The sequence below is a fragment of the Curcuma longa genome, chromosome 6 (assembly GCF_044706935.1).
Source record: "Curcuma longa cultivar G26 ecotype Majalengka, Jawa Barat chromosome 6, ITB_CL_G26_1.1, whole genome shotgun sequence".
NCBI classification, from domain to species: Eukaryota; Viridiplantae; Streptophyta; class Magnoliopsida; order Zingiberales; family Zingiberaceae; genus Curcuma; species Curcuma longa.
Window position 1 is genome coordinate 1,754,693 of NC_133866.1, and position 10,964 is coordinate 1,765,656.

The window sequence follows — 10,964 nt, forward strand, 5'->3', positions numbered from 1 at the left end:
TCTTGCTTGCTGCTTCCTGCGAGATAGGGATTTGTCGGAAGTTTTGAAGCTTCTCCCGGATATTGCCATCCACGACCACGACCTTAAACCGCTGCCGGAGCTTGCACTTCGATTGTTTGGCATTGCTAAAGCTGATTGATCGCCACCTAGCTTGTGAAGTCACTACAAATAATTCCATTTTGTCGGAAAAGTTCCGACCACTTGCCCCAAGTTGGTGGTCAAATGTTGACCACCGTAAACTACACTGAGAATACAATTACCGGTGATAGTCAGAAAACTCAGAAAATCTATCATGACAAATATTGTTGCTTGGTTTTGGTTATTAGGGTTTTTCGCTCGTATTGACCATTGTCGATTGTCGACTAGTATTGAAGACGGTGATGCGACTCATGACTCAAGAAGTCATTTACACGAGAACTTGGTGTGGATCACCAGTAGAGGTAGAAATTCAACAAGGACCACTCGATTGATGTCAATCCCAATCTCACTAAGCGTCATACGCCAGATACACATAGAATATTTATTATTTTTAAATTTTTAAATTTTCAGTTATGTCATATACATGTTGTATCATGTCTGCGTGTGTTGCGAGTATTGTAATAATTAAGTTTAATTATTATGTTTGTGAAACATGTAAACACGTGCATTGTTCCAGAACAATCCTAACAATTTGTTGCCTCCCACCTTCCATTCTTCTTTTTCTTCTTCATCTCCGATCGACAGACTGACTTGGATGTCGAAGTAGTTGAGCCAAGACACTTCTGACCTCCATTCTAATCCCTTCTCTTTCCTCTTTGAAGTTTTACAAGGATATCGTCCTTTCCAACTATTCGTGGGATCCGTGCAACTCATCAACGTAGAAGTTAGGTGTCCGGTGATTCATCCGGAGACGATCTCAAACAGGAATAGTATACTTCTTATGATTAATTCATGAATTGAAGTGCATAGATGCAAAGCAAGAATGTGTATTCTAGTTATAGTTTCTCGATTTACCTCTTTATAGATAGTTGTAAGATTGACTGTGTAGGGCTATTGGAGTAGCGGATTCGATCTTTTGCTACAAAAGAATGTATACTCTAGTTGCATTGGGGTTGATACCATCGAGCACATCAACAATTGAGCCGCTTAAATCAATCTCTAATTTTATTCATAACTTTATTTTTAGTATCTATTCATTGGAAAATCAATAAATAGTAGAAATGCTAATTGTGTATAGGATTATAAAATCAAATTTTCTATATATATATTTAAATAAATAAATAAATAAAGTTGAATCCTATTTTAACAAGAAAATATTCAACTTATTAATATTAATAAGTAAAATATTTATAAATAATATTCATAAATAAAATTTATAATTATATTTATTAATAAAATTTTTAAATAATTTTTTTTAAAATAAAAAAATAAATTTATAATATTAAATTTATTAATATAATAATAATTAAATAAATTAAATTTAAATTGATAAAAAAGAAACTAAGTCAAACAAACATCTATTTTAATAATTTAATTCATTTTAAATTTGATTTGATTTAATTATCTCATTAAATAAATTAAAATAATATAAATTTTGGCTCGATTTATCCCATATAAATTTTTCAAGAGGAATGTGCATTCGAAGAACATATTTGATTTAGCTATCCTGCGTAATCTAAAGGTATGGAATATAACATATTACATAATATAATATTATTTGATTTAATTTATTTATTAAAAAATAAAATATAATTAATTTAATATTTATTATATTTTTGATTTAATTTATTTTTAAAATAAAATAAATTAATAATAATAATAATAATAATAATAATAATAAAATAATAATATATAAAAAATAAATATAATTTATTTATAATTTTTTTAAAATTTAAAATAAATTTATATATTTTTTAATAAAATCATTTTTAAATTATCTCTTTTAAATTTATAAATAAAATTTATTAAATTAATTAATTAAATTTCAATAAAATTTCGTTGAATATTTTAATTAATTTAATTTAAAATTAAAAAATAATGATGAAAAAAAATTTATTAATTAAAATCGTAAAAAATTTAAACTACCAAATTAATCACATTTTAAATTTATAACGCATTCAATCAGATTTTATTGATGCAGCGGTAATAAAAAAATCGATTTTTAACTTAAATTAAATAAAATTGATAATTGATAAAATAGATAATCAATATTATCAAAGGTAGTATACGAGATCCGCCCAATTTATTATTATTTTTTAATTTTTGGAATCCGCGCCATGGATTATGTATTTTAAAAAGTTCGTGCGTAGTTAAAGAATAAAAATAAAAAGTTTTTAAAATTATATTATACTCTTTAGGTGGTCATAACTCATAGCTAATTTAAATTTATTATTTTAATCATACGAACTTTTAGTTGAATTATTTATTATAGACTATATGACTTTATCTAATATTGAGGTTGAAAAATACTCATTATCATTCGTATTCATGAACTTTTCTAGTATATAATCGTATTATTTGAAGTACTCCTTCTACTAATTTTATCCAATATAGTATCGAAAATAATAATATAAGGGATTTGATAGAATAATAAAGCCGAGGACATGAAAATAACAGTTCTTGGAAATCCCAACAGCCAAGTCGATCCCTCAAAAGGAAGCAGAAAATGATAGAACAGGAGAAGAGATTCACATCCCGTCAACCACAAGCAACCTAGAGAAAGTTATTCCTATTTACAACATCCAGATCGCCGCCGAGCAAGCCAGAGCGAGGTCGAGAGAGAGCGCCCTAACCTCTGGCGGTGACAGGAGCAGGGGAGCGCGCCCGAAGCGCGAGCGGCGGCGGCGGGGCGAAGGGGAGCCTTCGGAGGATGAGGAAGCGGACTCGGCGGGGAAAGGGGGCGCCTCGGATCAGCTGCTCCAGCGCCCGAGCAACCAGAGCCGTGTACTCCTCGAGCAGCTCCGCCACAACCGACAGCAGTATCATCTTCTTCTTCTTCTTCTCCTTCGCCTCCGATTTCCCCCAGGCAGATCCCTAATTCCTCGCTAGGGAAGACCGATGGCGAAAGGCCTTGATGGATTGATCGAGAAGACCGCCATGATTTATTTGTGGTTTTGGCATCCGCAGGCTGGGACGAGAAGGAAACCGGAAATCGGACAGTTTTGAGGAGTGAGCATGGGAGATGCTTCGGGGGTTGGGTGGGTTTCTATCCCCTTCGATCTTATCCGCTTTCGATCGAAATCAATGTCGCCCTCCGACCCCAGAGAACAGGCCCCGTCTCCTGAACTCGCGGTATCAACTCCACTGGGTCCCAGCTTCTCTCCCAGTAGATTGTGATCTATAACTGTGGGTGTAGTACTTTTGCAACTGTTGATGTGATGGGTATTGATTTGTGCGAACTGGTAGACTTAAATAATTTTGACCAGGCCTGTCTCTTCATTTAAAGAAAATGAGAAAGCCATAACGAAGAATATGAAAGACTAATGTCACAATTTTAATATATTAATATTTTTTCTTTTCTGATATTTGTAAATATTTATATGAATTAGTGTATTTGTTGATGATCCGATATGTAATTTTATAGCAATAAAAAATCGTTGCGAGAGACAAACTGCTTGGTACCGTCGATATCGAGTCCGTACCGTATCGCTGTCTAGCCCGTCCTAGATCAGTAGGAAGCATCTATAGGGCTCAATTTCAAGCTGCCTATATCATCATATCGTGTCACCTTAAGAGCGAGCTACCAAGTTTTAGTTGGTTGCGCTGTCAAATGCGCAAGCATCCTAATGGGAATAAATTGCGCTTCTGAATCTGAGTGGATTGCGTCCTCAAATGCACAAGAATCAGAATGGGTTACATTTCGAGCATCTAAGTAGATTGCACTCTCAAATGCCTGCGTATCCGAATGGATTAAACTTGAGAACCCTTATGGGTTGCACTTTCGAATGTCTGAGCGTCCGAATAAAACTCGAGCTTGAATATGTGAGAGTCTTTACGAAAGCCTTAAATTTTATAGTTATGCAACAATTATTATGAAACAATTACAATAATTACAAAGGGATGTGCCCTTTAGTATAAATGAAAGAGATGCATCTTCTTTTGGGGGAAAAATATGATAATTTTTCATCACTCTTCTCTTATATAAGGTAATGATGCCAATGTTGTGAGATATATTTTTCTTGACTGTTTCAGTTAAATACTATGAATGATCAAATCACTGATCAACGGACAGACTGACTTATATACTCTTCGGAGGTTGTTGCAAGAGAGGACGAAAATACTTAAAAAGCACTTTAAAAAGAGGGTTAGAACGACACGATGGATTCTGACAAATCACTTCGACGCTCAAGTTAAGATTTTACGAAAGAAAGAAGATTAAAAACTTGAGAAAAATTAGAGGTTTATGTATACATACTTGTGTCATTAGTATATGCAGTCTTTTATAGAGTAATCAATATGTCCATTCTCCGAAACATAAGCATCTGTTTATGGTTTGTTCTGATATATTGGTTACCATTTATAGTATATTTTGATATACGCGCTCTCATTGTTCATGTCTTCTGAGATATTTTCCTTTCTTTATGAAAGAAATAATCTTAGGGTTTCATGGTCTTGCGGGCGAACCGACCTTATGGGCTCAATATGAAACCATATAAAGAGAGACCCGATGCTAAGATGAGGTTGATGCCTGAGATCAAGTAAAGGCCCAGGTCGATACTTGAGTCTTGAAGTCAAGGTCGAGACCCAAGATCTAGTAGAGGTCGACGCTCGATACTGAGATGAAATTGACGCATGAGAACGAGTAGAGGTTGAGATAATTAAGCATCTATTTATGGTTTGTTTCGAGAAATGCATTACCATTTATAGTGTGTTCTGATATACACACTCCCATTGTCCATATTTTCTGAGATATTCTCCTTGCTTTTTGAGAAAAATAATCTTAGAGTTTCGTGATCTTGCGGGTGAACTGACCTTATGGGTTCAACTTGGAACTGGACGAAGAGAGGCCCGAGGCTGAGATGAGGTTGGCACTCAAGATCAAGTAAAGGCCCAGGTCGAAACTTGAGTCTTGAAGCCAAGGTCAAGGCCCGAGATCGAGTAGAGGTCGACACTTGAGACTAAGTTGAAGTCAGCGCATGAGACCAAGTAGAGGTTGAGATCAGGACCCAAGACTTGAGGCCAAAGTCCGGGCCCAAGATCAAGTAGAGGTTGGTGCCCAAGACTGAGATGAAGTCGGTGCTTGAGCCCGAGTAAAGGCCAAGGTCGGGACCTGAGCATGAGGTCGAGATCAAGACCTAAGGCTTGAGGCCGAGGTTGGGGCCCACGGACTTGAGGCTGAGGTTGCCAACTGGCTATCCTTCAAGATTTGTCTAATCCTTCATGATTTTGACTAATAGCTCAACATCATTTTGAATCTTGCGGGCCACGTGGCAGGTATAGACTTTCTTCGTATCACAAGTCTTCCTAATTAGTTTAGTAAAAGTAGAAAAGTACACGAAATCTGACTAATTGGACTATGCTAAACTATTATTAAGATATCTCGCTCAATGACTTTATTGAGCTATCCAACCTGACGAGCTATGGTGTCGTCCTGAGCTTCTTGAATCTGAGGAAGGTCTGGGACAACTTGTTTACCTCCGAGGAAAAGGATTAGCAATACTCTTGTTTCGGCCAATACACTATGGATGATTAAACCACTGCTTCAAGAATTACTGATGTGAATGCTTCTCGAAAATAGATGTCGAGAAAGATGAAGAAACAAAAAAAATACTCAAGAAAGAGAGTTAGAATGACTCCAAGAATGGGTCTCGGTAAGTCACTCTGACTCTCAAGTTTGGGTTTTCACTACTAGAAAAATGTTAATAGACAACGCCCCAAAGACAACGGTTTTTAGCAAAAGCGTTGTGGTATTTCAATTTACAACGTTTTTAGTCAAAAGCGTTGTCTTTTGAAATCAAAAGACAACGTTTGTTCAGAAAGCGTTGTCTATTAGCGTTTATTTTGGGTCAACCACAACACTTTACAAAAGCGTTGTCGAAAACGTTGTCTTTTAGCGGGTTTTTTGCCAAAGACAACGCTTTTAAAAGTATTGTCGTTTAGTGTTGTCGTTGATGGTTTATATCCAGGATTTTTTATCGGGCGAGTCCGCGATTTCCTTCGTACGCCTCCCTCTTCTCTCCCGCACCATTTTCGTCCCTCTCCCGCTCTCGCACCTCTAGCTCGTCTTCTCCCCCGCACCGCATTTTCGTGCCTCTCCCGCCCCCTCTCGCACCTCTAGCTAGTAGCTACTCTTCTCCCGCCCCCCCTTTCGTGCCTCTCCGCTTCTCCCGCCCCTTTCGCACCTCTAGCTCCTCTTCGCGCCGCTGTGAAGAGGCGAAGACGAAGATAGAACGGAAGCCGCATCCGGTGCTCCTCCAGGCCCGTGCTCCCCTCTAGGGCGGTGCTCCTCCAGGCCCGTTCTCCTCACGGTGACCTCCTCATGCTCCGGTTCCTTCTTTTTGCCCTAGTTCGTTTCCCTGCTTATTTCCGCACCCCCCCTTTGTTTGATGGTTGTGCAATCCGTCAGTTCGGGTTCGATCTGATAGTTTTGGTCGAGGAAGGTCCTCTTGCGCTGTCTGTTACTTGCTTGATTCTGCTGGGAATTGAAGAGATAGAGAGCGAGGTGTATGTATGTGAGCGCGGAGCTGCTGCCTAGGGTTTCTTGTTGCTAGTTGTTCGCGTCATCATCATCTAGCCGTCCCAACTATGTGAGTTGGGCTACATGAATCGGTTGGTGACTAGGCATCTTTCCTGTGATAGTTGGCCTGTGGAACTCCCTCTTTGATTATTCTATGTTTGGTTGATATCTGTTCAAAAGAAACTCTGCTGAAGTGTCTTGGTTAGTTTATTGATTTGTTCTGCTGCTTCATTTTGTGAGTTAGGCAAGGTATAATCATTCAATATAGATTTCAAATTGTAAGTACATCTTAGGGTGGAATATGGTTTTATTTGGGAGTTCTTGTCCACGATTTAGGCAGTTATCTGAATGAAAAAAATTGTGAATGTGCTACAAATCTAGGTAGAAATTTTCTTTTTGGTTTCAGCGGAGAAATTTTTTTTCAAATGCCAGCTTTTCCTCTATTTATTAATCAAGTTCTAAGTTTTTAAAAACTTTTCATAATATATTATTATCAGGTGGAGCATCCTTCTCCATAGAGGAGGATTTCTTGAGGAGACTCCTGGAAACAGGTGCAATTGAATGTTCGGAGGATGCATCTCCTACATCTAACCAAGATGATAGTCAAACAGAAGCTTTGACGACCAAAAGCATCTTGAAGAATCTTATAAGCTTGCTCAATGATGTGTGGCATGCAAATGAAGTGTTTTCGACTGCTTTCCTTGCAACTCTACCTGAAGATGGTATCAACCTCTTCCATTCAGTGTTTTGGTGATTTTGTATTTCTGATTGAGCTTCAGAGCTGTGCTTGATGTATTTCTCTTTCAATACTTTTTTTGGTTTGTCGCAGAACCCAGCAGGAAATTGCTGAAGGTTATTCAAGACCTTGAGGTAGAGGTCAGGAACTTTCTCATGGCTGTAGGTGATCTTCATTTAAAACATAGATTGGTGACAGATGATCTCCTAAACCACCAAGATATAGATTTGAAAAATAAGGCTGAATGCAAATGACTAGCAGGTACCCTTCTAGAAAGTGTTGAAGTTCCTTCCGAATTTTTTTGCATCTTAGAATTTGAATTCTAGGAAAAGGATTTCTCATGTTGAATTTGCCTGTGATACCTCTATGAACTTACAACCAGTCCTATGTGACTTGTGTCTCTATGGATGAATGTGACAAATGTATGCATCTGTACTTCATGCCCTTACTCTTTTGATGTTGACATGTTCCTTATTGAAACCTTTATGAAGAGGAGTTGGCCAGTACAGTTGTGGAGTTGGAAGAAAGCAATTGTAGAATATCAAAGCTGAAGTTGCATAAAGGCACAACACAAAATTCATATTTCCTTTTCTCTAATTTTGGAAACAAACAAGTTGCTGGAGATAAGGTGAAGGATGCTGAAAAGGATATGCAACATATGGAATCTTCCCTCAAAGAATTGATGGTAGATATCGACCTTTGGTTTTCTTATCTGCATATTGCTCGACAGGTTGATTGTTTCATTTGTTCTGGAATTTTTATCAGGGTCTGGTTTCAAGCCGGTTAGAGGACATAAAGAGACTGCATGAAGAAAAAATTGAGATTCTAAAGAAACTAACTGATATGCGGGTTGGTAGGACAATCTCTTTCCTTTCTGAGTCAAGAATTGCTGAACTAGAGCAGATTCTGCAGAAATTGGCTGATGAAAGGGTTATGTTAGAGACCAAACTTGAAGCAGCCACGAGAGAATCAAGTATTTGGTCCAGTTGCTCAATCTTAATTCATTTTAGGTATGAAAGAACATCATATGGTTTGTTATTCCCAGGTAGGAAGGAGATAATTCAAGAATTCAAGGCACTTGTTGCATCACTGCCTAAAAGCATGGAGATCATGCAAAGTGAAATTGATCAAAAAAAGGAAGCTACTGTAGCTCTGCATTCTCTTAGAGCAGAAGTGCAATCTCTTTCTAGTTTGTTGCATAGGAAGGTAACAACTTATCAATGTCAATACCTTCATTTTTTTTTTTTGCATATTTATCAAATTATCATGAAGGATATGTTATTCATTGCAGGTGAACGAGATTAAAATTTTATTCAGTACATCTTCTCATCAACTTTCTGAAATTAAGCAGCTGCATACAACTGTAAGATTAGTATTGGTTTGAATCTAATTTTGTTACTTTTATGAGCTCTTGATAGAATTGATGAACTGGATCTGTGACTCTGCCTAATCTCTTTTTGATTTTGATACTAACTGGAAAATGTGAGAGGGAATGGGAGATGTCTATACTTAATATTTGAGGGTAATTAGTAAAATGAGGATCACCTAACAAAAGAAGAAATTAACTGTAATTTTTGTTAAGAAAAGAATGATGTTAGGTTACTAATACACCAGTTTGTTTTCCCCTCCTAAATACAGTATTAAAAAACTGTGGGATAAGTTTGAGTACCATGGTCTATGAGAAAATTTGGCTTAAAGTAAATCTTTCAACCAATCTCCATGAAATAAAAAAATAACATAACATATTTTATTTCACACCAGTTGGAACTTTCTTAATTGTAGTTACTAAATTGCAATAGTCAACACAGAATTAAATCAAAATCTGTATAGAAAGATGATGGATCAGAAAAGGTTTGAAGGGTTAATAAAGTCACACTCAATCCAAGTGCTTGTATACATTTTTGGATAATTATGTATGCTATGTTCCTTATAATTTTTTGAATGTATATGTGCATCATTCAAGTGCAATCTAAGAGACTTACTTCTGATGCTTTTCTTGAATAGTCTATTTCTTCATGATTAGTTGTCTTATTATTCCTGATCCATCCAATCATGCAAGAATTTAGAGATTTGATCTTTTTCTTTGTAATTGTATTTACTTACTAAATTTGCATGGTTAATTATTTCTTGTTTATGTCTGATACAGGTTCAAGATTTGAGAGATAATAATCACGAGTTGAAACTTTTCATAGAGATGTATAGACGTGAATCCACTGACTCCAGGTTTTTCTTCCTTTACACTTGAGATGTCCGGCAATCTAAATCTATTTCCTAGTTTGATTGTCTTAATATCCTGCTTTCTTACACGTGGTTTAATAATATATTCTGGCAAGAATACATGCTAATGTAACTCCAAAAAAAAGTAGCGTTAATAGATAAAATGAGTGAAAATTGGTTGAGATGGCATGGGCATGTTCAAAGTGCACCAATGGATCTTATTGTATAAATCTGCTGCTGTTGTGCCCATATTTTGGATAAATTAGTATTATCTTTTGGCAGGCTGGTATTTAGCAGATGGACCTGTTCTATTTCTGCTGCTGTTACTTGGTGATGCTAATGTTGTGCCCATACTTGGTGATGCACTTGCTGTTACTTGGTGCTGCTAATGTTGTGATGCATCTGTTCTATTTCTGCTGCTGTTGGAGGATATTCTGTTGCATTGAAACCTTTGTTATGGACTTGCTGCTGTTAATTATGGAGCTTTTATGTTGGAAGTTGTAACTTGAATTTGTGTTATGAACTTGTATAAGTTGTATGTTATCGACCTGTTGTATGTTATGAATTTGTGTTATGAACCTGTTGTAAGAATGGTTTTTGTGTAAATATAAATTGTATGTTTTGTATGTGATTTAGTAAATTTTGTAGCCAATGGTTTTGTATTTACAAAATATATTATTTCTTATTTACTGCTAAAAAAATCAAAAGACAACGCTTTTAAAAACGTTGCAAAACCCAAGCAATTTGTAACAAAATTACAACGCTTTTTAACCGTTGCAAAATGTGTTGTCATACCTATTAAAAACAACGTTTTTAAAGCGTCGTAAAAAACGTTGTAATATTTACAACGCTTTTTCTGCGTTGCGAAGGTGTTGTCGATGTTAACAAAGACAACGCTTAAAAAGCGTTGTCGTTGAGGGACCCCTTTTACAACAGGACCTCTTACAACGCTTTTTACCCCACAAAGACAACGCGTTTTTCGCGTTGTCTATTAACATTTTTCTAGTAGTGTTTGCATGAAGAAGGAGTTTAATGACTTGAAAAAATTAAAATTTATGTATGTATACCTGTGCCTATGGGTATGAGCTACCTTTTATAGTAGTTGATATTCGAAATATTAGCATATATTTTAGAAAATATTCTGAGATACTTATTCTAGTTTAGAAGGATTATGTCAGTTCTTATCCTTCGGGGATATTTTTTAATTTTTCTGGAAGAGACAATCTTGGGCTCCCTTGATTGTGTAGGCTGGCCATTTCCTGGGACTAAGCAGATGCTAAGGTTAAGGTTTGACACGTGATGCTGAGAGAATGTTGAGTAAATGTCGAGGTCCGAGTAGAGGTCGACATGAGGTGT

At 36.4% G+C, this 10,964-nt stretch overlaps 1 pseudogene; it reads left to right on the forward strand.

Annotated features, from left to right (window-relative positions):
* The first annotated feature begins 3,153 nt into the window (after positions 1-3,153).
* On the forward strand, positions 3,154-9,636 carry LOC141831089 (E3 ubiquitin-protein ligase BRE1-like 1; annotated as a pseudogene).
* Positions 9,637-10,964: the final 1,328 nt, after the last annotated feature.